Raw genomic sequence first — 16974 nt, forward strand, 5'->3', positions numbered from 1 at the left:
CATCTTCTAGGTACCAGCATTGTTTTGGCCCTGGAGGGCAACCGTAAATAAAACCCCAAATCCCTTTTCTTGCCATAGTTATATGTTGGAACAGGAGACAAAGAAACATACATTGGGATAAAAGAGCAAAGAATCAGAGGATAATAAATGAGAAGAAAGAATGATGGGAGGATTTTGCTATTTTAAAGGGTGGAATAAGGTAGCAGGCACCTGCAATCCCAGCACGTGGGAGGCTGAGAGGGGGAATCTCTTGAGCCTAGGAGTTGGAGGCCAGCCTGGGAAGTACTGTGAGACTCTGTCTTAAAAAAAAAAAAAAAAAAAAAAATCAAAGGGAATGAAGGGAATGGAGTGGTCAGGGAAGGTGGGGAAGGTGACATTTCACTCCCAACACAGGAACCAGACCATAACATCATCTAAAGTACTTAAAGTTAGCTTTGGGGAACTATCAGTAAATGTGAGCCAACCTGCCTGCCTTCCTTCTTTCCTTCCTTCCCTCCACCTGATTCTCTATAGAGTTGAGTGAGGGGGGAAAGCAGTATAATAATTACAAGGTTCATAAATTTAACAAATGTGTGTTGAGTGTCCATTGTATGCCAAGTCCTGTTTTGGATGCCAGAGAAATGGCAGTGATACAATGGAAAAAACTCTCTGCCTTCGTGAAAATTACATTGCAGTGAAGGAGGGGATATCAACAATATAAGTAAAATATATAGTACATCAGAAGCAATACGATTTACAGCTGAAAAGAAATTTCTAGGGGCTGGGGATAAGATGGAACCATTTAAACCTGATGTATATGGGAGGCACTACCAAAATGGTGACATGTGACAGTGAGGGAGAAGAGCCAATGGGGGAATAGAATTTCTGGCTGAGGTAACAGCAGGTGCAAAGGTTCCTGGGGTGGAAGTCTGCCAGGTATACCTAAGGAAGAGTGAGGAGCCAGAATTCAGTCAGTACCATGGATGAAGAAGAAGAGAGAGAAAGCTCCAGGTGGGGGGACTGCAAATCCTGTGTGGCCTTGCAGACCATTGACATGGTGTAGGCTTCTATTCCCAGTGAGACAGGAGCCAGCCGAGGCTGACTGACCTCCATGTTCTTTCCCATTTTATAGGGACTTTTGTCACATGACAAAATTTTCTGTAAAGAGACACTAAAAGTTGAACATTAGTTATAGTTATCGTCACTGAAAGCAAACAATAGAGGGCAATTTGCGATGACTTGGCCTTAAGAATTTCAAAATTCATTTGTTTTTTCACTCATCAGTGTTTTTTCACTCACTTATTGATCGCCTGGAATTAAAAACAGGCCTTACAACATTCTAAGTAAAAGTAACCGGCACCCTCACAAAGAAAGTAACAGTCATCGAGATTGAATGTTTATTGTTTATGTAACAATTACAATGCCGTATCTTGGATTCATGTCAGTTTTTGACTTTACCATGGTGTGAGAGCAACAAGTGTTCTGTAGGAACTGCACTTTGATTTTGTGTTTTCCTTTCTGGCGATATGCACTGCGGTCCCATCTTGATGCTGGGCAGCACAAGAGCTGTCAGCCCCAAGATCACCCTACAGCATGCTACATGACTAAGCAGTGACATCCTGTAGGTCAGATTGATTAAGTGCATTTTCAACTTGTGATATAAGCCCTCATCAATGGAGGAGCATCTGTACTGCCCCTGTAGGAGTTCCAAAGGCCTCATTTTACAGATGAGGAAACTGAAGTCAGAAATGTTAGACCACTTGCCCCAAGGTCAAATGGTGCAGATAGGTGTCAAGTACAGCAGGCAGGCTCCAGCAATGTTGTGCTGCTGATTAGAAGAGCCCGTGGGTGTATACCATGTCCTCCCTCCTTCCCTTTGTCTGCCTCAAAACAAAAAGTGATCTCTGAGGAATTCAGTCCACTGTCCCCCAAACACTGACCCATTCAGCCACCTGGGTCCCTACAGTCAAGGAGTATCCACTTAAGTGCCAATATCTTGGAAAAGCAGCTCCATCCAGGGATTTATTTGCGGCCTCATTTTTCATATCCTGAACATGAAAAGTGTAGAACAAATGGATGTTCTCTGGGGTCCCTTCGGCTTTGAAATGTTAGGACTCTGATGGAATAGTTTCTTGGGATTTAATGCACAAAAGAGACACAAGTGGAGAAAAATCCCTCCCTGCTTCTTGGACTTATTTTCTGTGTGCCTAAAGCTGGTACCTGAAATATAAATACTCTGTGTCCTGCCCCTTTGACAAATTGCACTTTCTCTTTTTTAACCTCTCTCCTTTTAAATATCTTTTGTTCTCTCTGATTCATGGTCAGATCGGCTTTTGAATAAACTTTCTGAAGGTTTGAGTCAACTGTTCCTGTAAGCTGTTGGGGGCGGGGCAGGGGAAGAAAGAAGAAGAAAGTTCTTGTTTCCCTACAAATCATCACGGAATGCATCTGTCTCAATTTTGGTCAAACAAGTGAAAGGGGAAATGAGTTCTTATTGATGAGAAGAAAATGGAGACAGCAAAGCCCAGAAGCTTCTCTTTGGTCAGCCTGCTATTGTGCTTCCGCCTCTTTGATGTCCTCCCAAGGGCTAGACACCGGAGCCTCCCAGGGAGGTTCCCACAACCTGGACAGTGGAGCTGGAAACCAAGTTCACACTCGGTGGGGGGGACTTCTCACTGCCTTCCCATGGCCTGGCCATCCTGAAGCCCGGGGGGCCTAACAGCAGGTGCCAGGCAGTGTGCCTGCTCCCGGGGACCCCAGAGGCCAAGGACGTGAAACCCGAGACCAGTCCGTCCTGCAGAACACAGAGATTCCCAGCCGCCAGGCTTCATTACTATGCATCTAGGACATAGGGGGGCTGCTGCAAACGCATTTGCCAAGGGTGACTGCCGGGAAGATGGGTGCCACAGGCTTCTGGGCTCTCTCTTTTCTTTTCCTCTCATCCTTCTCGGCAATCTTTGGTTTCGTTTCCTCTTTCCCTTCCTAGCTCTCTTTATGAGTCTTTCTTTCCTCCTTCCTCCTCAGCTTTTCCCCTTCCCTTCCCCCTCCAGCCTCCACACCCCCGCCCCACCTCATCTCCTTCTCTCCTTGCTCTCCCCATCCTTCCCATCTCTGAGTCCCTCTTCGCCTTCATTCTCTGTCGGCTGTGGCCTTGCTTGGAAGGTTTACCCAAGGGGTGCTCAGGGGCTCCCCAATCAGCTGTGGATGCACTAGGTTTTGGGGTAGATGGGCCCATCTCAGTGAATTCTCAGTATGGACCCCTGGTGGTCATTGCCTGGAAGACTAGAGGAGGTGCTGGTCATACTCTTTATGCTTGTTTCTGCAAACTGCACCCCCCACCCCACTTTTATTAAATCTCACAAGTCAACTGGATTATTGATTATTGTCTTGCATTTTCTGTCTGTTGATCTCTCTCTCTCTCAATTTTTTTCTCTGCCCCCCTCACCACCACTCCTGCTCACACACTACTGAGAAATTTGGAGAGCTTTATTTCAAGCATCAAAATTCATCTGAAGCCAGGCTCGGTGGGTGGCACACGCCTGTAATCCCAGAGGCAAGGGGGGCTGAGGCAGGAGGATCATGAGTTCAAAGCCAGCAAAAGTGAGGTGCTAAGCAACTCAGTGAGACCCTGTGTCTAAATACGATACAAAATAAGGCTAGGGATGTGGCTCAGTGGTCCAGTGCCCCTGAGTTCAATCCCCAGTACTGCCCCTCCAAAAAAGGAAAAGTTCATGTGAAGTGTGGTGTTGTAGGATCCTTAGTAAATCAGGTCTGAATTTCTCAGGAATTTAGAAAAAGAAAGTACATCTCTTTTTCATATCATACCAAAATGTTTTTATACATGGGTAGAAGAGAAGTGACCTTTCTCTTCCCTTTGGTAGGGAGCTCCTGGAAACTCAAGGCACAAAGAATCCATGTACAAGGAATTTTTCGCATGATAAATGGATGACTCTCCTTTCCAAGCAGAGCAATAGCACGGACCCCTTGCTTCATGCTATTAACACAAGCACAGCGGGGAAGGTGTCCCTTTCCCTCCTTGGGGGCAAAGGAACTGTTGTAAATATGCACTGGGGCCTGTCAGGGCTGCTAGCTTTTGCTGGATGGACGGGCCATTCCAGGCCTCTGCCTGGGCTGGCCAGTCAGACAACCCCTTGAGACTTCATGATGGTGACCCAAGGGCCTGTCCAGTTTTTCTCCTATCCTTTCTTATCTCGGGCCAATCCCTTAGATAAATGACTCTCATATTTAGTTCAAAGGCTGTGGAGCAACACCAGTACATCTGCCTGAGGGTCTTTTGAGGGGGTCAGCTGGTTTTATTTGTGTATTTATGTGAGAGACTTTTGCTGTTTAAATTTAATACACTTCGACAGCATTTCTTCAAAAGCAGCTTTTGGTGGTGGCTGTTTTATGATAAATGTTGACATTTCATTGAACTTAGTAGTCTCAAAAAAGACAATGGTGGAGGGGGGCACAGTCTTTTTAACTGTGGATGGAAAACATTTTACTTCAATTCTGGGACCAGAAATGTCAAAATTCTTTCCTCTTGAAAAGTAAAGAATTAGGCAGATACTACCTTTAATATAAACTGATGTGAATCTTACAAATTTCTATCAATTTAAGCTATAAAAAATAGCCTTTTATTTACAATGTGTGTTACTGTCTGAATTTAAATTTGTGAACTCTTCCTCTTACACCATGTCTGACTTAGCATCTGGGTGTCTACTCGAAATCATCAAAAAGTAAATCTCATGCTGTCTTTAAAACCAAATTGCTTAGCACATGCCTGTAATCCCAATGGCTTGGGAGGCTGAGGCAGGAGGATCACAAGTTCAAAGCCAGCCTCAGCAGTTTAGCAAGACCATAAGGAACTCAGTAAGACCCCTGTCTATAAATAAAACATTAAAAAGGGCTGGGGATGTGGCTCAGCAGTTAAGCATCCTGGATGCAATCTCTGGTACAAAAAAAAAAAAAAAGTAAATATCACCGGTACTAAATTCTAGCATAGAAATCATGGAAATGTGTACACAAATGTGTACCTTTGCAATTTCTTTAGTGTGTGTTACACAGAGTACTAGCTTTAGAGCAAGAGGGGTGAGCGTTAGAATTCCAGCCCCATACATTACTTAAGTCCACCATCTCTCACTCAGATTATAATAAGTGATGATTAAAAAAGAAAATGCCTTGGGGGGCACCGTGCTTGTAGCCCCTTGGGGAGAAAGCCGCATTTACAATACACAGTAGGAATTTCCCCTTGTGCTTACTCCAGTAAGCCACCAGGTGGCATTCACTATGGGGAATCCTTCACCTGCCATCTTTAGGCATCCTCGAATTCACCTCCATTCAATCTCCTTATAATTTTCCAAGGGTTGGTGTTCCCATGTGTGGATTCCACTCTCACTGGCTTAGTTACAGTCAGTTTGGGACAAATTATTAGGACTTCCATCGCTCTACCACCAAAGCACAGATTCTATCTGCATCTGCAGGATGAGAAATACGTAATCTAATCCCCGGGAAGAGAGTTACAGAGATGAAAGAGAAAGTCAGGGATAAAAGGTTAAAAAAAAAAAAAAAAAAGGAAAGGGCTCTGAGAAGAGAGAGAGAGAGGCAGGGTGGAGAAAGACAGAAGAGTGGAGTGAGGAGAGGGGGAAAGGAAGTGAGTCCCTATTCCACTAAAAAAGAAAGGGCTTAATTTTTGTTTAACATGCTGAGAAGCCAAAAGAGGACCACTTTTCCTTTACAAACCCAGAGGCTCAGAGGGCAGTATCCAGAGAGCCAGCTACCCTGCTGTGAATGTTGGAGATAAATGCAACCTGGGTGAAGACGGGCACCTTACTCAGTTACCTTTCACTGTCCCACATCCCTTCCCCGCCGCTGTGTCACAGAGGTATGCTAAGGGAGAGCATCGCTGAGGGTCACTACAGGTCTGGAGTATGTTTTTCACTCTGGTCATTTTGAGGGAGAAGACATTCATGGGACGCGAGAAGTTTTAAGGCTCAAGGCTAATGCTTCAAGACAGTGAGCTGTCTGTCACTGGAAGGATGCAGGCTACAGTTTTCATGCATTACTTGTTAGGATGCTGAGGAGAAGGGTGTCCTGCATGAGTTTAAGGAGCTCTGTCAGATGACCCTTATGTCCTCTCTGATGTTACCTTGTTTCTCAAAGCATGAAGGATGGGCCCAGCTAGGACAAGCTTCCAGGTCTTCTTTGTTTACACCTGCTCCACTTTGTGGTCTGAATTGGGGGCTAAAGGTGGGTACAGAGAAAAGAGGCAGTGACCCACCTCTGTGCCTCTTCTCCCCACATTGGCAGATGTCACCTCCTGGGTGTTGGAGGTGGGAGAGAAGAGGAGAGTCAGGATGTTTACTGCATGGGAAATCGAAGGCAAAAAAAGGAAAGGAAGCCAACTTTCACAAGCTTCCACTTGGAGAATAGGATGAATTTGTGACCATCTAAATATTTGTAATTAACTAAGTCTAAGAGCACGAAGTACCACATTCTTCTGAGACTAGGGGAAAGTCAGCCCCTTATGCCAGTGTGTGAACATTACAGAGCTTCTTTTCTTCTGAGTTATCTTTATTACTGCATGGGTGTTATTGTTTCAGTGTGTATCAATGTCATGAAAGCCTGCTTAGATGGCAATAACACGTTTTCTAGAATGTTTGTGAAGAAGACAGACAATATGCGTTTGAATCTTGGCCTGGTGGCCTTAGGTAACTAATTTAATCTATGCAAACAGTTCTTTAATCTGTTAGGTGGAGCCAAGTTAAGTATGTACCTCAGAAAGTATCTGTAAAAAGTAGATAATATAAGGGGCTTAGTCCAGTGCTTGACACAGAGCTATCAGTGTTACCATTATGATTTAGAAGGCTTGTTTTGTATTTTGCAATATTTTGAAAGGACTCTTAGCAAGGCTATGAACATATGAACTAATTTGTGTATTTTCTTGTACAGGTCAATTTACTATTAATTTTGAAAGGCAATTTGCAAAGGGATGAGAAATTGTACAGTGCGATAAAAACCGACTCAAGCACAAGAAAAAATGTTGAATTAGTTAGAAACTAAAGCACACACAAGAGCACACTCTGCATGCCTATAATCCCAGTAATTTGGGAAGCTGAAGCAGGATTGCAAGTTCAAGGCCTGTCTTGGCAACTTAGCAAGACCCTCAGCAACCTAAAGGGCCCCTGTCTAGAAATAAAAAATAAAAAAGGACTGGGGTTATAGCTCAGTGGTAAAGCATCCCTGGATTCAATCCCTAGTGAAAGAAAGAAAGAAAGAAAGAAAGAAAGAAAGAAAGAAAGAAAGAAAGAAAGAAAGAAAGAAAGAAAGAAAGAAAGAAAGAAAAGAAAGAAAAACAGAGTAAAGCACACACAAGAAAAGAAGGAACCATTACCTTATGACAAGAGTCACTAGGAAAGCCCAAGGCATGAAAATTAACTTCACAACTATCCTATGCTAGCTTCATGCTCCACATGAAAATATGCACCTGGCAAGAACTCTGATTCCAAATACAGTAGTTCCCTCTTATCTGGCAGGGTAATAGTTTCCAAGACTCCTAGCAAATGTCTGAAACAGTAGATAATAACAAATCCTATGCATCCTATGATTTCTTATAGATATATACTAATGAACAATTTTAACTCATAACTTAGGCCTAGTAAGAGATTAATAGCAACAATAATTAAATTGAAAAAGTATAACATATAATATGAATTATGTGAAATATTGTAATATAAATTATGTGAACATGGTGTCTTCCTTTTTTATTCTTTCTCTCAAAAAGTATTACTTGAATACAAGCTTTAAGATACCACAACAGTTGACCTAATATCTGAGGTGACTATTGAGTGACTAACAGGCAGGTTGCAATATACAGTATGGATATACTGGACAAAGAGATGATTCACATCGGGGATGGAGAGAGATGAGATTGTATCACACTACTCAGAAAGGCATACACTTTATTTTTAGTAAAATAAAGTCCCTGCTGGCCTACTTTATTTCACTAAATATCAAAATGCTCCATGGCTCCTTTATGAAGTGTATGGTTTTTGATTTTCTGGCAACTCTCTTCCCTTTCCAGAACCCAAGTTAGGCTGTGTGCCTCATGGGGGCCTGCCTGAGCAGGACACAGGAAACTAAGCAAAGCCACTCACAAATCCCATTCCTCTGGTCACAATGACTGCCTCGGATATGACCTGATGACCTATTCAGAGACAAGAGGGACACAATGTGACCTAGGCTGGGAATTCTAGAGAGAGTCTCACTGGGTCCTGCTGGCCTGGGTGCTGAGGGATGACAGCCCCCGGCTTCTGTGGCCACTCTGCAGAAACTGAGCCAGGAGATAAAGAAACATGGCATCTTTGGGGGTCATCTCTTTCCCTGGACTTTTCACTTCAATGAAACAAGAACTTTTTCATGGGTTAATCCAGTTTGAATTGGGGTTTCTGTTATTTGCCACCAAGATATCAACACTTGCCCCCCAGGTTGTACAGATTTAATGAGGTGCCCTAGGAGGGAACGTGCAGCAAGTGCCTGGTGTTGGGATGCTCCAGGAATCTCCCTCTTCTCCACCATCACTGGCCTTGTGTGCTAGGATGCTCGGGGAGAGCCTCATCAGTGGTGCTGAGATAGGCCTGAATGTTTGGGAAGGGCACAGAAATATGCAGAGGAGGCAGGGGGTGGAGGGCAGTGTTGGGAATTTCCAGTAGAGAGGTGGCAGGAATGTGTAATGCACACTTTGCACACACTGAGAAGACAAACCTCCTGGACCAGAAAATGATAAACCAGCTGTCCAGACCAAAGCAGTTCTTGGGTGCAGCTAAGGAGTTTGGACTTTGCCTGGAAGATACAGAGAAATATTGCTGCCTGGCTTGACCTGACAAATCAGCATTCATCGGACAAATACCCAGCTGCAGATGATGACTTAGCAGGGAGGCCATTTCCGAGGCCACCGTAGGGAAACAGGCCTGATGTAGCCCAGGCCTAACCAGAGGGGGCCAAGTGGAGGCGAGGGCAGGACAGTCCAGGGGCCAGTGCACTGTTCTCAGCACTGTGCACTTAGCTTGTGCTCATGACCTCTTCCTTGCAAGGGATGAAGCACCAGCCTTGAAGCACCAGATTGCTATTAGCCTTTGTCCTTGAGCAAGAAGAATGGTGTTTCCGAAGCGGGCTTTGCTTTGTTTGGCTTACTGAGTGATTAGCAGTTTTCTGTTTTGCTCTTACCACACCCTCTGACTCACCCTGTGTACTGTAGGCGTGTGTTTCTTTTCAGAGCTTCAGAATAAATTTCTTCTTCTTCTTCTGCAAACATCTCGTTTTCAACAGCACATTCATTCAGTTTATATTGCTTTGTACCTGCTTTTTGTGAGACTGGAAAATAACCTGGGAAGGATCTAGCTCCCAAAAGCCAAGAAGAAATCAGCCATCATTTGTGAATTTGATGTGCAGATTTTATGAAAATGTTGGAGGTAGAACAAAGCAAAAGGTTACTTTCAGAGGTGTTCATATGGTGCTGTTGGGTAAGCCCCGATTGGGGGCCAGGAGGCATGAATTCTAGTTTGAGCTCTCATTTGCAAGGTAGTACACACTAGCTAACATGCCTTAGCATGCTCCTTGCCGTTGCTGTGCTGAGTGTTCTCAGCCATAAGATGAAATGGCTCTATTGGAGGCCACTCTTAACTTGCTCCCAGCTCTACAGTTTTAAACATCTGTCTTGTGTTGTCAATGCAGGTCGCAGTTCTCTACTGGAATAAGACAGAGCATTGCAGGTACAGGGCTTATTCCATTTGCCTAGCTGGTTCTGTGGGTCAGTGGTCTTACTCTTAAGAAGCATCACATTTATTTAATTCCTATTGGATCCAGAGATAGAATGAAGGCCCATTACATTTTAAAAAGTACGAATAAGTAGGGGTATAGTTTAAGGAGGCTCACTAGTGTAAGATGGTTCCCACTCTGCCATTTATAATTGGGTGATTTTAGAAAGAGAAAGTCTTGTTGATCTGATTTGAATCTTTGTTTCTTTATCTGTAACAGGAGATAATAATACAAATAGGATGGATTTATTTTCAGGATCAAATGATATAATGCATATATAATATACTTGACACTGGTACTTAGTGAGCTCAATAACAGGGTAAATATGGTAAAAAGTGCTCATTTCACAGGCAAATTTTCTGCAGCCTTCGTTCTTCAATCAAGGACCTGAATCAAAATATTTACAGTTCCCATAATCTTCACTCAAACGAATTCATCAAGAGCTTAACTGGTCTATGCAGCACAGGGCAGTGAGTACTTGGTGTGTACCTGGGCAAAGTCACAGAGGGATGTGAGTGCTGGATGGTTAGCCAGTTTACCCAGTAGCTGAGTTACTTGCTTCCCGTGCACCAGTCAGACAGGAAGCAATTCGAATTTGTGCCCCAGCCTCCTAAGTGTCTTGGACCATTGGAATAATAAAAGAAAAGTGAACCATACTTTTATTAAAGCCGTGTTGCCATATTCATGGATGCCAGGCACTCTTAAACTGCTGGAGGAGTTCAGGACAGGTGTGATCAGATTATAGTTCCCCTTTCAAACAAAGGAAAAGAATTGAGGATTTTTAAATGCCTGGAAGTCCCTGATGCAATCTTGCTCCACCGAAAACACGGAAAATAACCCCAAACAAAGCCTGCCTATCTCTGTATTGCCAAGATAGTCAGAATCTGTACTAACTTCAAGGTCCATGGAGCTGTGTTTTCTGACACAACAAACCAACCAGCCTACACTGAAGCAGGAAAGCATTTTGTCAAATCTTTGCTCGCCAACCCAGAAAGTCAGAGTCTTGAGCAACTTTACCAAGAAAAATCAAGTGCCTCCTTTTGCATAGGCAACACCTTGTGAGATGAGTAGCAAAAGCCAGGACAAGGCCAGGCAGCCTGAGATCTAGCAGAGCGACACAGGGTAAATAGGCACAGGTTTGTGAAATGGAGCAGGCGCCAAGAACATCACCCAGCATCCAATGTGACGTCGCACAGGACCCGAGTCCTTCTGAATACCTGACCATTGATAAAGTCACAACTGGTCTCCCAAGCACACCACAGCAGAGGGAAAGGCATGCTTCTCACAAGTCTGTGAAACAACTTGAGAGTAAAATAATACGTAATCAACAGGAGAAAATTCCAAAAAACGATTTGGAGCGTCCGGGTGAGAGATGTGTGAGAAGACACGTAAGTGAACAGGCCAAAGAGAAGAGACAGTGCCAGGAGGTGAAAAGACCCCAGGCTCAGGGGGAGTGGTGTGGTGTTTCGGTCTATGTGTATTCTGCAGAAAGATCCTATCAAGAGGTTTAACATATATGCCAGCTCATCAGCTTATCTTTTTGGGGGAGTGTTGAGAACATTAAGATTCTATTCTTGCAGTAGTTTTGAAATGTACAAGGTATTTTAATTAACAGTGGTCACCTTATAGTACAATAGATCACTAAAACTTCTTCCTCCTTCTCAACTAAACTCTGTGCCCTTTGATCAAAATCTCCCTTTTTCTGGTCTTTCTGATAACCGTCTTTCTACTGTTTCCATGAGATTGACTTCTCTGGTTTCTGCATGTGTTTGAGATCTTAGAGGTTGTCTTTCTGTACCTGACTTATTTCACTTAGCATGACATCCTCCAATTTCACCCACGTTGTCACAAATGACAGAATTTCCTTCTATTTAAATGATGAAGAACATTCCATGGTGTGTGTGTGTGTGTGTGTGTGTGTGTGTGTGTGTGTGTGTGTGTATGGTAGATATTTACTTTGGTTAACTATATCACATCATTTCTCTTATTATACCCAGTTATTTATTAATTAAAATTAAATTTTAAAAAATTTTAAGGGGTTGTCATATTTTGGGCTTCATAGGTAAGTAAAACACCTTCCCCAAATTTAGGGACTATATTAGGTTTCCAGGTTTTAATTTCATAAAGTGAATAAATTATAAATTATGTTAACATTACATGAGTGTGCCACCACACTCGTGTAATATCTCTCATGACTCAGGAGACTGAGGCAGGGCATCAAAAGTTCAAGGCCATCCTGGGCAAATTAAAAGGGCAGGCATGTAGCTCCATAGCCAGGACTAAGGGAAAAACTTAAAACAACAACCATTTAAAAAAATTAATTATCTGCTATCTTCATAATTATAAAACAATAGGCATGATAACCCAATGAGTCATTATCAGCACCTTTCATTTGGACTATAGCTATAGCTTCCTATCTCATTTCCATGATCTCTCTTACACTCCTTTAATCTTGACTTCACCCAGCAGCCACAAGTTTTTAACATATGTATATGTGTGTGTGTATGTATATATACATACACATACGTATATATCATCTAATGGCTTTTCTCCTTAAAATATTTCTTAAGATTCTTATTAAATGTGGAATTAAGGTCCTGTATCAGTCAGTTATTGCTGCATAACAAGCTGTCCTCATACTCAGTGGCATAAACTGGCTCATAAGTCTGTGGGACAGCTGGGTGGCTCTGCTCCAGACTCTATGTCACCAGGTCAACTGGAGTGATAACATCTCTCATTCTTTTGTGAGCACCTGGCCACCCAGGCATACTCTTTTCACAGAGATCTCATAAATCCAAACTCCACCCTCCAGGTAGGTTCCTGATCCTTTACTGTATGGCACAATGGCTAATATTTGCTAGTCAAAGCACCTGGCCACATGATCAATAGCAATGGAAAGAAGACAGGGGAGTATAGTGCATCCCACAGAGGGAGGACCTGGGAATGAACATTTGCTGAACAATAATCTAAAATAGCCATCCTCAAACCTCCAATCAATTTGATCAGGACTTGTCCGCCTCTCATCCCAGCCCACTGTCCCTGTGCCCCTTGTATGCCAACCCCAGGATCTTCTTTTCTTCAATGTACCCTGCTCCTTCCACACTTGGGGACTTTGAGGAGGCTGGCTCCTTCTTCCTTGGATTCCACTCCTTCTCCCCATCACCTCCACCAATGGGCTTTCATAGCATTTTACTTTCCTAGCATCTATTATAGTTTTAAAAATTACACATCAATCTGATTAACATCTACATAACCTACAAAGTAAAGATCAAGTCTGAATTGCTTACAGTGCTAACCCCAGCTCCAGGCAGAGTAGCAGGCACATAAGAGGCTTAATAAGTATACATAAAAAACTTGTTGGGTGCATGAATAAATGAATGAATGAATGGATAACTGCTTCTAGAAGTGTGAAGTGGTCCACATCCTGGAAAACACCAGGTCAATGTATCAGGGGCCTTTAAGATCACTGATCTTTGAATATAAAAATCCCATTCTTAGGAGTTTTTCATGATGAAATATTCAGAAATGGGCACGAAGAATTATACAAAGTTGTTCATGAAAAATGCTTTTATAAAGACAGGCACAGTGGTGCACATCAGTAATCCCAGCTACTGAGGCTGGGAGGAGGATTGCAAATTTGAGGCCAGCCTCAGCAACGTATTGAGGCCTTGTCTTAAAACTTAAAAGAAAGAAAGAAAGAAGGGCTGGGGATTTAGCTCGGTGGTAGAGTTCTTGACCCGTATGTGCAAGGCCCTGGGTTTAATCTCCAGTAACACAAAAAAAAAGAAGTTGTTTTTAGAATCATTATTGCTTTTTGTGCTTTTAAAAGTAATCATGCTCACCCTAAAACATTCAAACAGTACATCAAAATGTGAAAAGCAAAATTGTCTGATATTCTCATAACCCAGATATAAGTATTATTTGAGGAATGTAATTTTCTCCAAATGTTGCATAGGTTAACATTAAGTAATACCATACTTTTTCTAAAAATGTGGTTATAAAATCATCTCCCTTAATCTACCTTAATTATAATTGAAATAAAATTATTTGTCTCTCAAATATTAATATTAACATATATGGACCTTACAGTAGGCCATGTTGGGCTTTTCCCATACCCCTCACAGTTCTATACTCTCAGCCAGGGACAGCCAGAAGAGCAGACTTGATTGCTCATTCTTGGCCAGTGACAGCCTCTTACTGCAACGCTTCAGCCAGTGAAAGCTCCATGGTCTGTCATAATTGTTATATAACACAGTAATTCTTTTTCTGCTATTTTGAATTCAGGTACAAAGTTTAACCCCCTATTGATAGCAAAGTGTTTGCAGGTGAAAGTGTTGCACCTGGTCCAAAGAAGCAAAGAAGAGAATCATGTTGGATTCTCAAATGGAAGTGCTGCAAATGTTCAAGGTACTTCAATCGACATGGCAGAGGAAACAGAGGACCAACATGAATGGGCAATTTAGTAATTGTGGAGATTCTTTGACATTGTGAAGAGCGTCATCAACAAGGCCTTAACTTGAAAGAATGGACTTAGAACTACATGAACTGTAGCTGGAACCATGCCATTATTTCAGAAAATTTAAGGAGCAAGAAAATTGCCAACATGGAATGCAAGAAATGTATCTCCCTAAAGGCAGGGCTGTAAGGACTTGTATAATCAGCTGATTCAGCTAGAGCTTCCATTTCTAGGAACTAATCAGTTTCCAACACTAAATGGAGTTTGTGTGTAGAGTACAAAGTATTTGCAGTGTTCTTTTAATTTTTAACTTTATAGCAATATATAATACCTCAATACCTTTTCATGTGAGTATATGAGTGTGTATAGTCTCTTATTCTTTCTAAAGACTCCATAATGTTTGTAGTAATTTGCCATAATTTAAATATTTAAACTAATCAAATACCTTCTAATTGGGTCTTTGGATTATTTCCAGTTTTCCATGTTATAAACAACACTGCAGTTGTGATATATTCATGTATATTTCTCTTTAGTTCTTGTTTCTGGATTTGGGGGTGGTATTGGAGATTGAACCCAGGATCTTGTACATGCTACACAAGGATTCTGCCACTGGACCACATCCCCAGTTCTTCCATCTAGCTTTTGAGACTATTGATTTCCCATGTCTTCTCCAACCTGAGGGATATTCAGATGTTTTAAAGTTTTGTAATTTATGATTGACAATAATGCCTTGTACTGTTTAATTTGCAATTCTTTCATATTAATAAATTTGGATTTTTTATGTTGTGAGATTTGTACTTCAAATGCTATGAGCTCCTGTTTCATATTATTTGTGTATTTTTATGGGTATATTTGTAACACTGAAAACTTGTGTACCCAATACATTTTATAAAATAAAATACTATGTAGTCATGACAAATTTTACTTCCAAGGGATTTTTTTAAAAAATTATATTTATATTTATTTTTATTTAATTGTTTTGCCCTATTGGGATCAAACCCACAGCCTTGCATAGGGTAGACAAGCACTATACCACTGACCTATGACCCAGACCTCCAAAGGATTTTGAATGATGGAAACATTCATTACATGGTAAATAAAGAAAAAGTGTATCTTACTGTTTTTTTTAAACATGTAGAAAAAACCTGGAAGAAATGTACAAAATATATTATTGTGACTTTGAGAAATGAAATTTATATGTAATTTCAAAACTTTCTTTATTTTAATATTTCCAAAACTAGAACAAAGCTTATTTGCCTGGTGATCAGAAAAAAAAAACAAAAAAACAAAAATGCTATGGTTTTGTGGTCATAGCTGACTTCTAACCCTTACCTCTTCTGCTTTTCATGATGGTTAGGACTAAGGTATTTATCCCAGTGGTTCCTTAAGTATGTGGGGTACCCTATGTGAAATGGAAGGTCTGAGGAACACTAACCTCAAGGAAAAAATAAAAATAAAACAAACCAAGTCCTTTGGTTCGGGTTCTGGTGCTTGTGAAGACTGATGTGGACTGCCATGTGCTTTCATTTTTTTATGTAAGACTTTAGTTCCATGCAACAGGTAACCTACATAAATAATGGTTTATTACAATTTGATATTTGTAAATCAAATTGGACTATTTTTAGGTATACCCAAGTTTCTCTACATTTCCAGCCTTTCGAATCCAAGTAAAGTGCCTTCAGAAGGTCTTCCCAAGAGCTTCTGGGTGTCTCCCGTGACAGGGACCCCTGAGCAAGGCTGTGGCATAACAGACTTGACTGAAGGTCTGAGGCTCACAGGGGACTTCCCAGTGGAGAAAAGGGAAGCCAGCAACAGGGCATCTGCATATGACTGTCTCAAATATTGCACCTCTCCTTGGCCAGGCTGACCTTTCCTCAAGTTGCCAGGGTCTGCTTGCTGCAGGTCAGAGCCTCTTCTCCCATCTTCAGTCCTGAGAATCCACTCCCTAGTCCCTAATCCTGCCTCTTAGGTGGGCCAGGGAAACCCCAGGAACACTCAGCATGGCCAATGTGCCTCTCTAACCACAGAAGAAATGTTAGGCCTGCCCTGTCCAAAGCATCCCGGCTCTGAGTAAGAGTAAGCAGAACACTATCCAAGTACTATCTTGACCTAAGAAGAATTTCATAGTTTCCCACTTGAAGCCAGGAGCAGAAACAGCAATGGTACTCAAAACAGCACTGGTCTAAGTTGACTGAGTACTCTCCTTCAGTCCTCTGTCAAAGTCGTGGCCACACAATTCTTGCAATGAAAATGCCTCTGTCATGAATGTGGCCTGCAGAACCTGAGGATGCCAACAATTTGGACAGGAGACTTTCTGAGTATCCTGCTGTCTAGAGATGATTATAATTTTTAATTAATTGATGTTTTTAAATTATAATTACAATTAGTTTAACTTCAAGTTTTATTTTGGTGTAAGTTTAGTTAATTCCACAGTAAGTAGTGGTGGGTGAATCTATTTATCAGTAGTTTTGGATTATATTGTAATTCTAGTAACTAGATTTTTGAGACGTGTGTTGTGATTGTGTTTCGTGCAAGAATCATTTAATTTTTTATTTTTGGAGTAGGTGGATAGATACATAACTGCCCCGCCCCTTATTTGTTCATACAAAATACTCAATTGTTTTCATTGAATTCCTTCCCAAAGTGGTGTGGGAGTACACAGGCTAGCTAGGCAGAGCATTTTTCATGAAGCTTAACAAGTTTGAGAGACTGAAATAGGGATG

The 16974-nt window shown here is 41.8% G+C and overlaps 1 long non-coding RNA gene across 1 annotated transcript in view; it reads left to right on the plus strand.

The window, feature by feature from the left end:
- Positions 1–15037, plus strand: part of LOC144375362 (uncharacterized) — an 84044-nt gene extending 69007 nt beyond the window's left edge. Inside the window, exon 3 of the long non-coding RNA XR_013435088.1 lies at positions 14121–15037. This is a non-coding gene — a long non-coding RNA (uncharacterized LOC144375362). The remainder of the gene's footprint in view (positions 1–14120) is intronic.
- Positions 15038–16974: the final 1937 nt, after the last annotated feature.

This window comes from Ictidomys tridecemlineatus, chromosome 2, assembly GCF_052094955.1.
Source record: "Ictidomys tridecemlineatus isolate mIctTri1 chromosome 2, mIctTri1.hap1, whole genome shotgun sequence".
Classification (NCBI taxonomy): Eukaryota; Metazoa; Chordata; class Mammalia; order Rodentia; family Sciuridae; genus Ictidomys; species Ictidomys tridecemlineatus.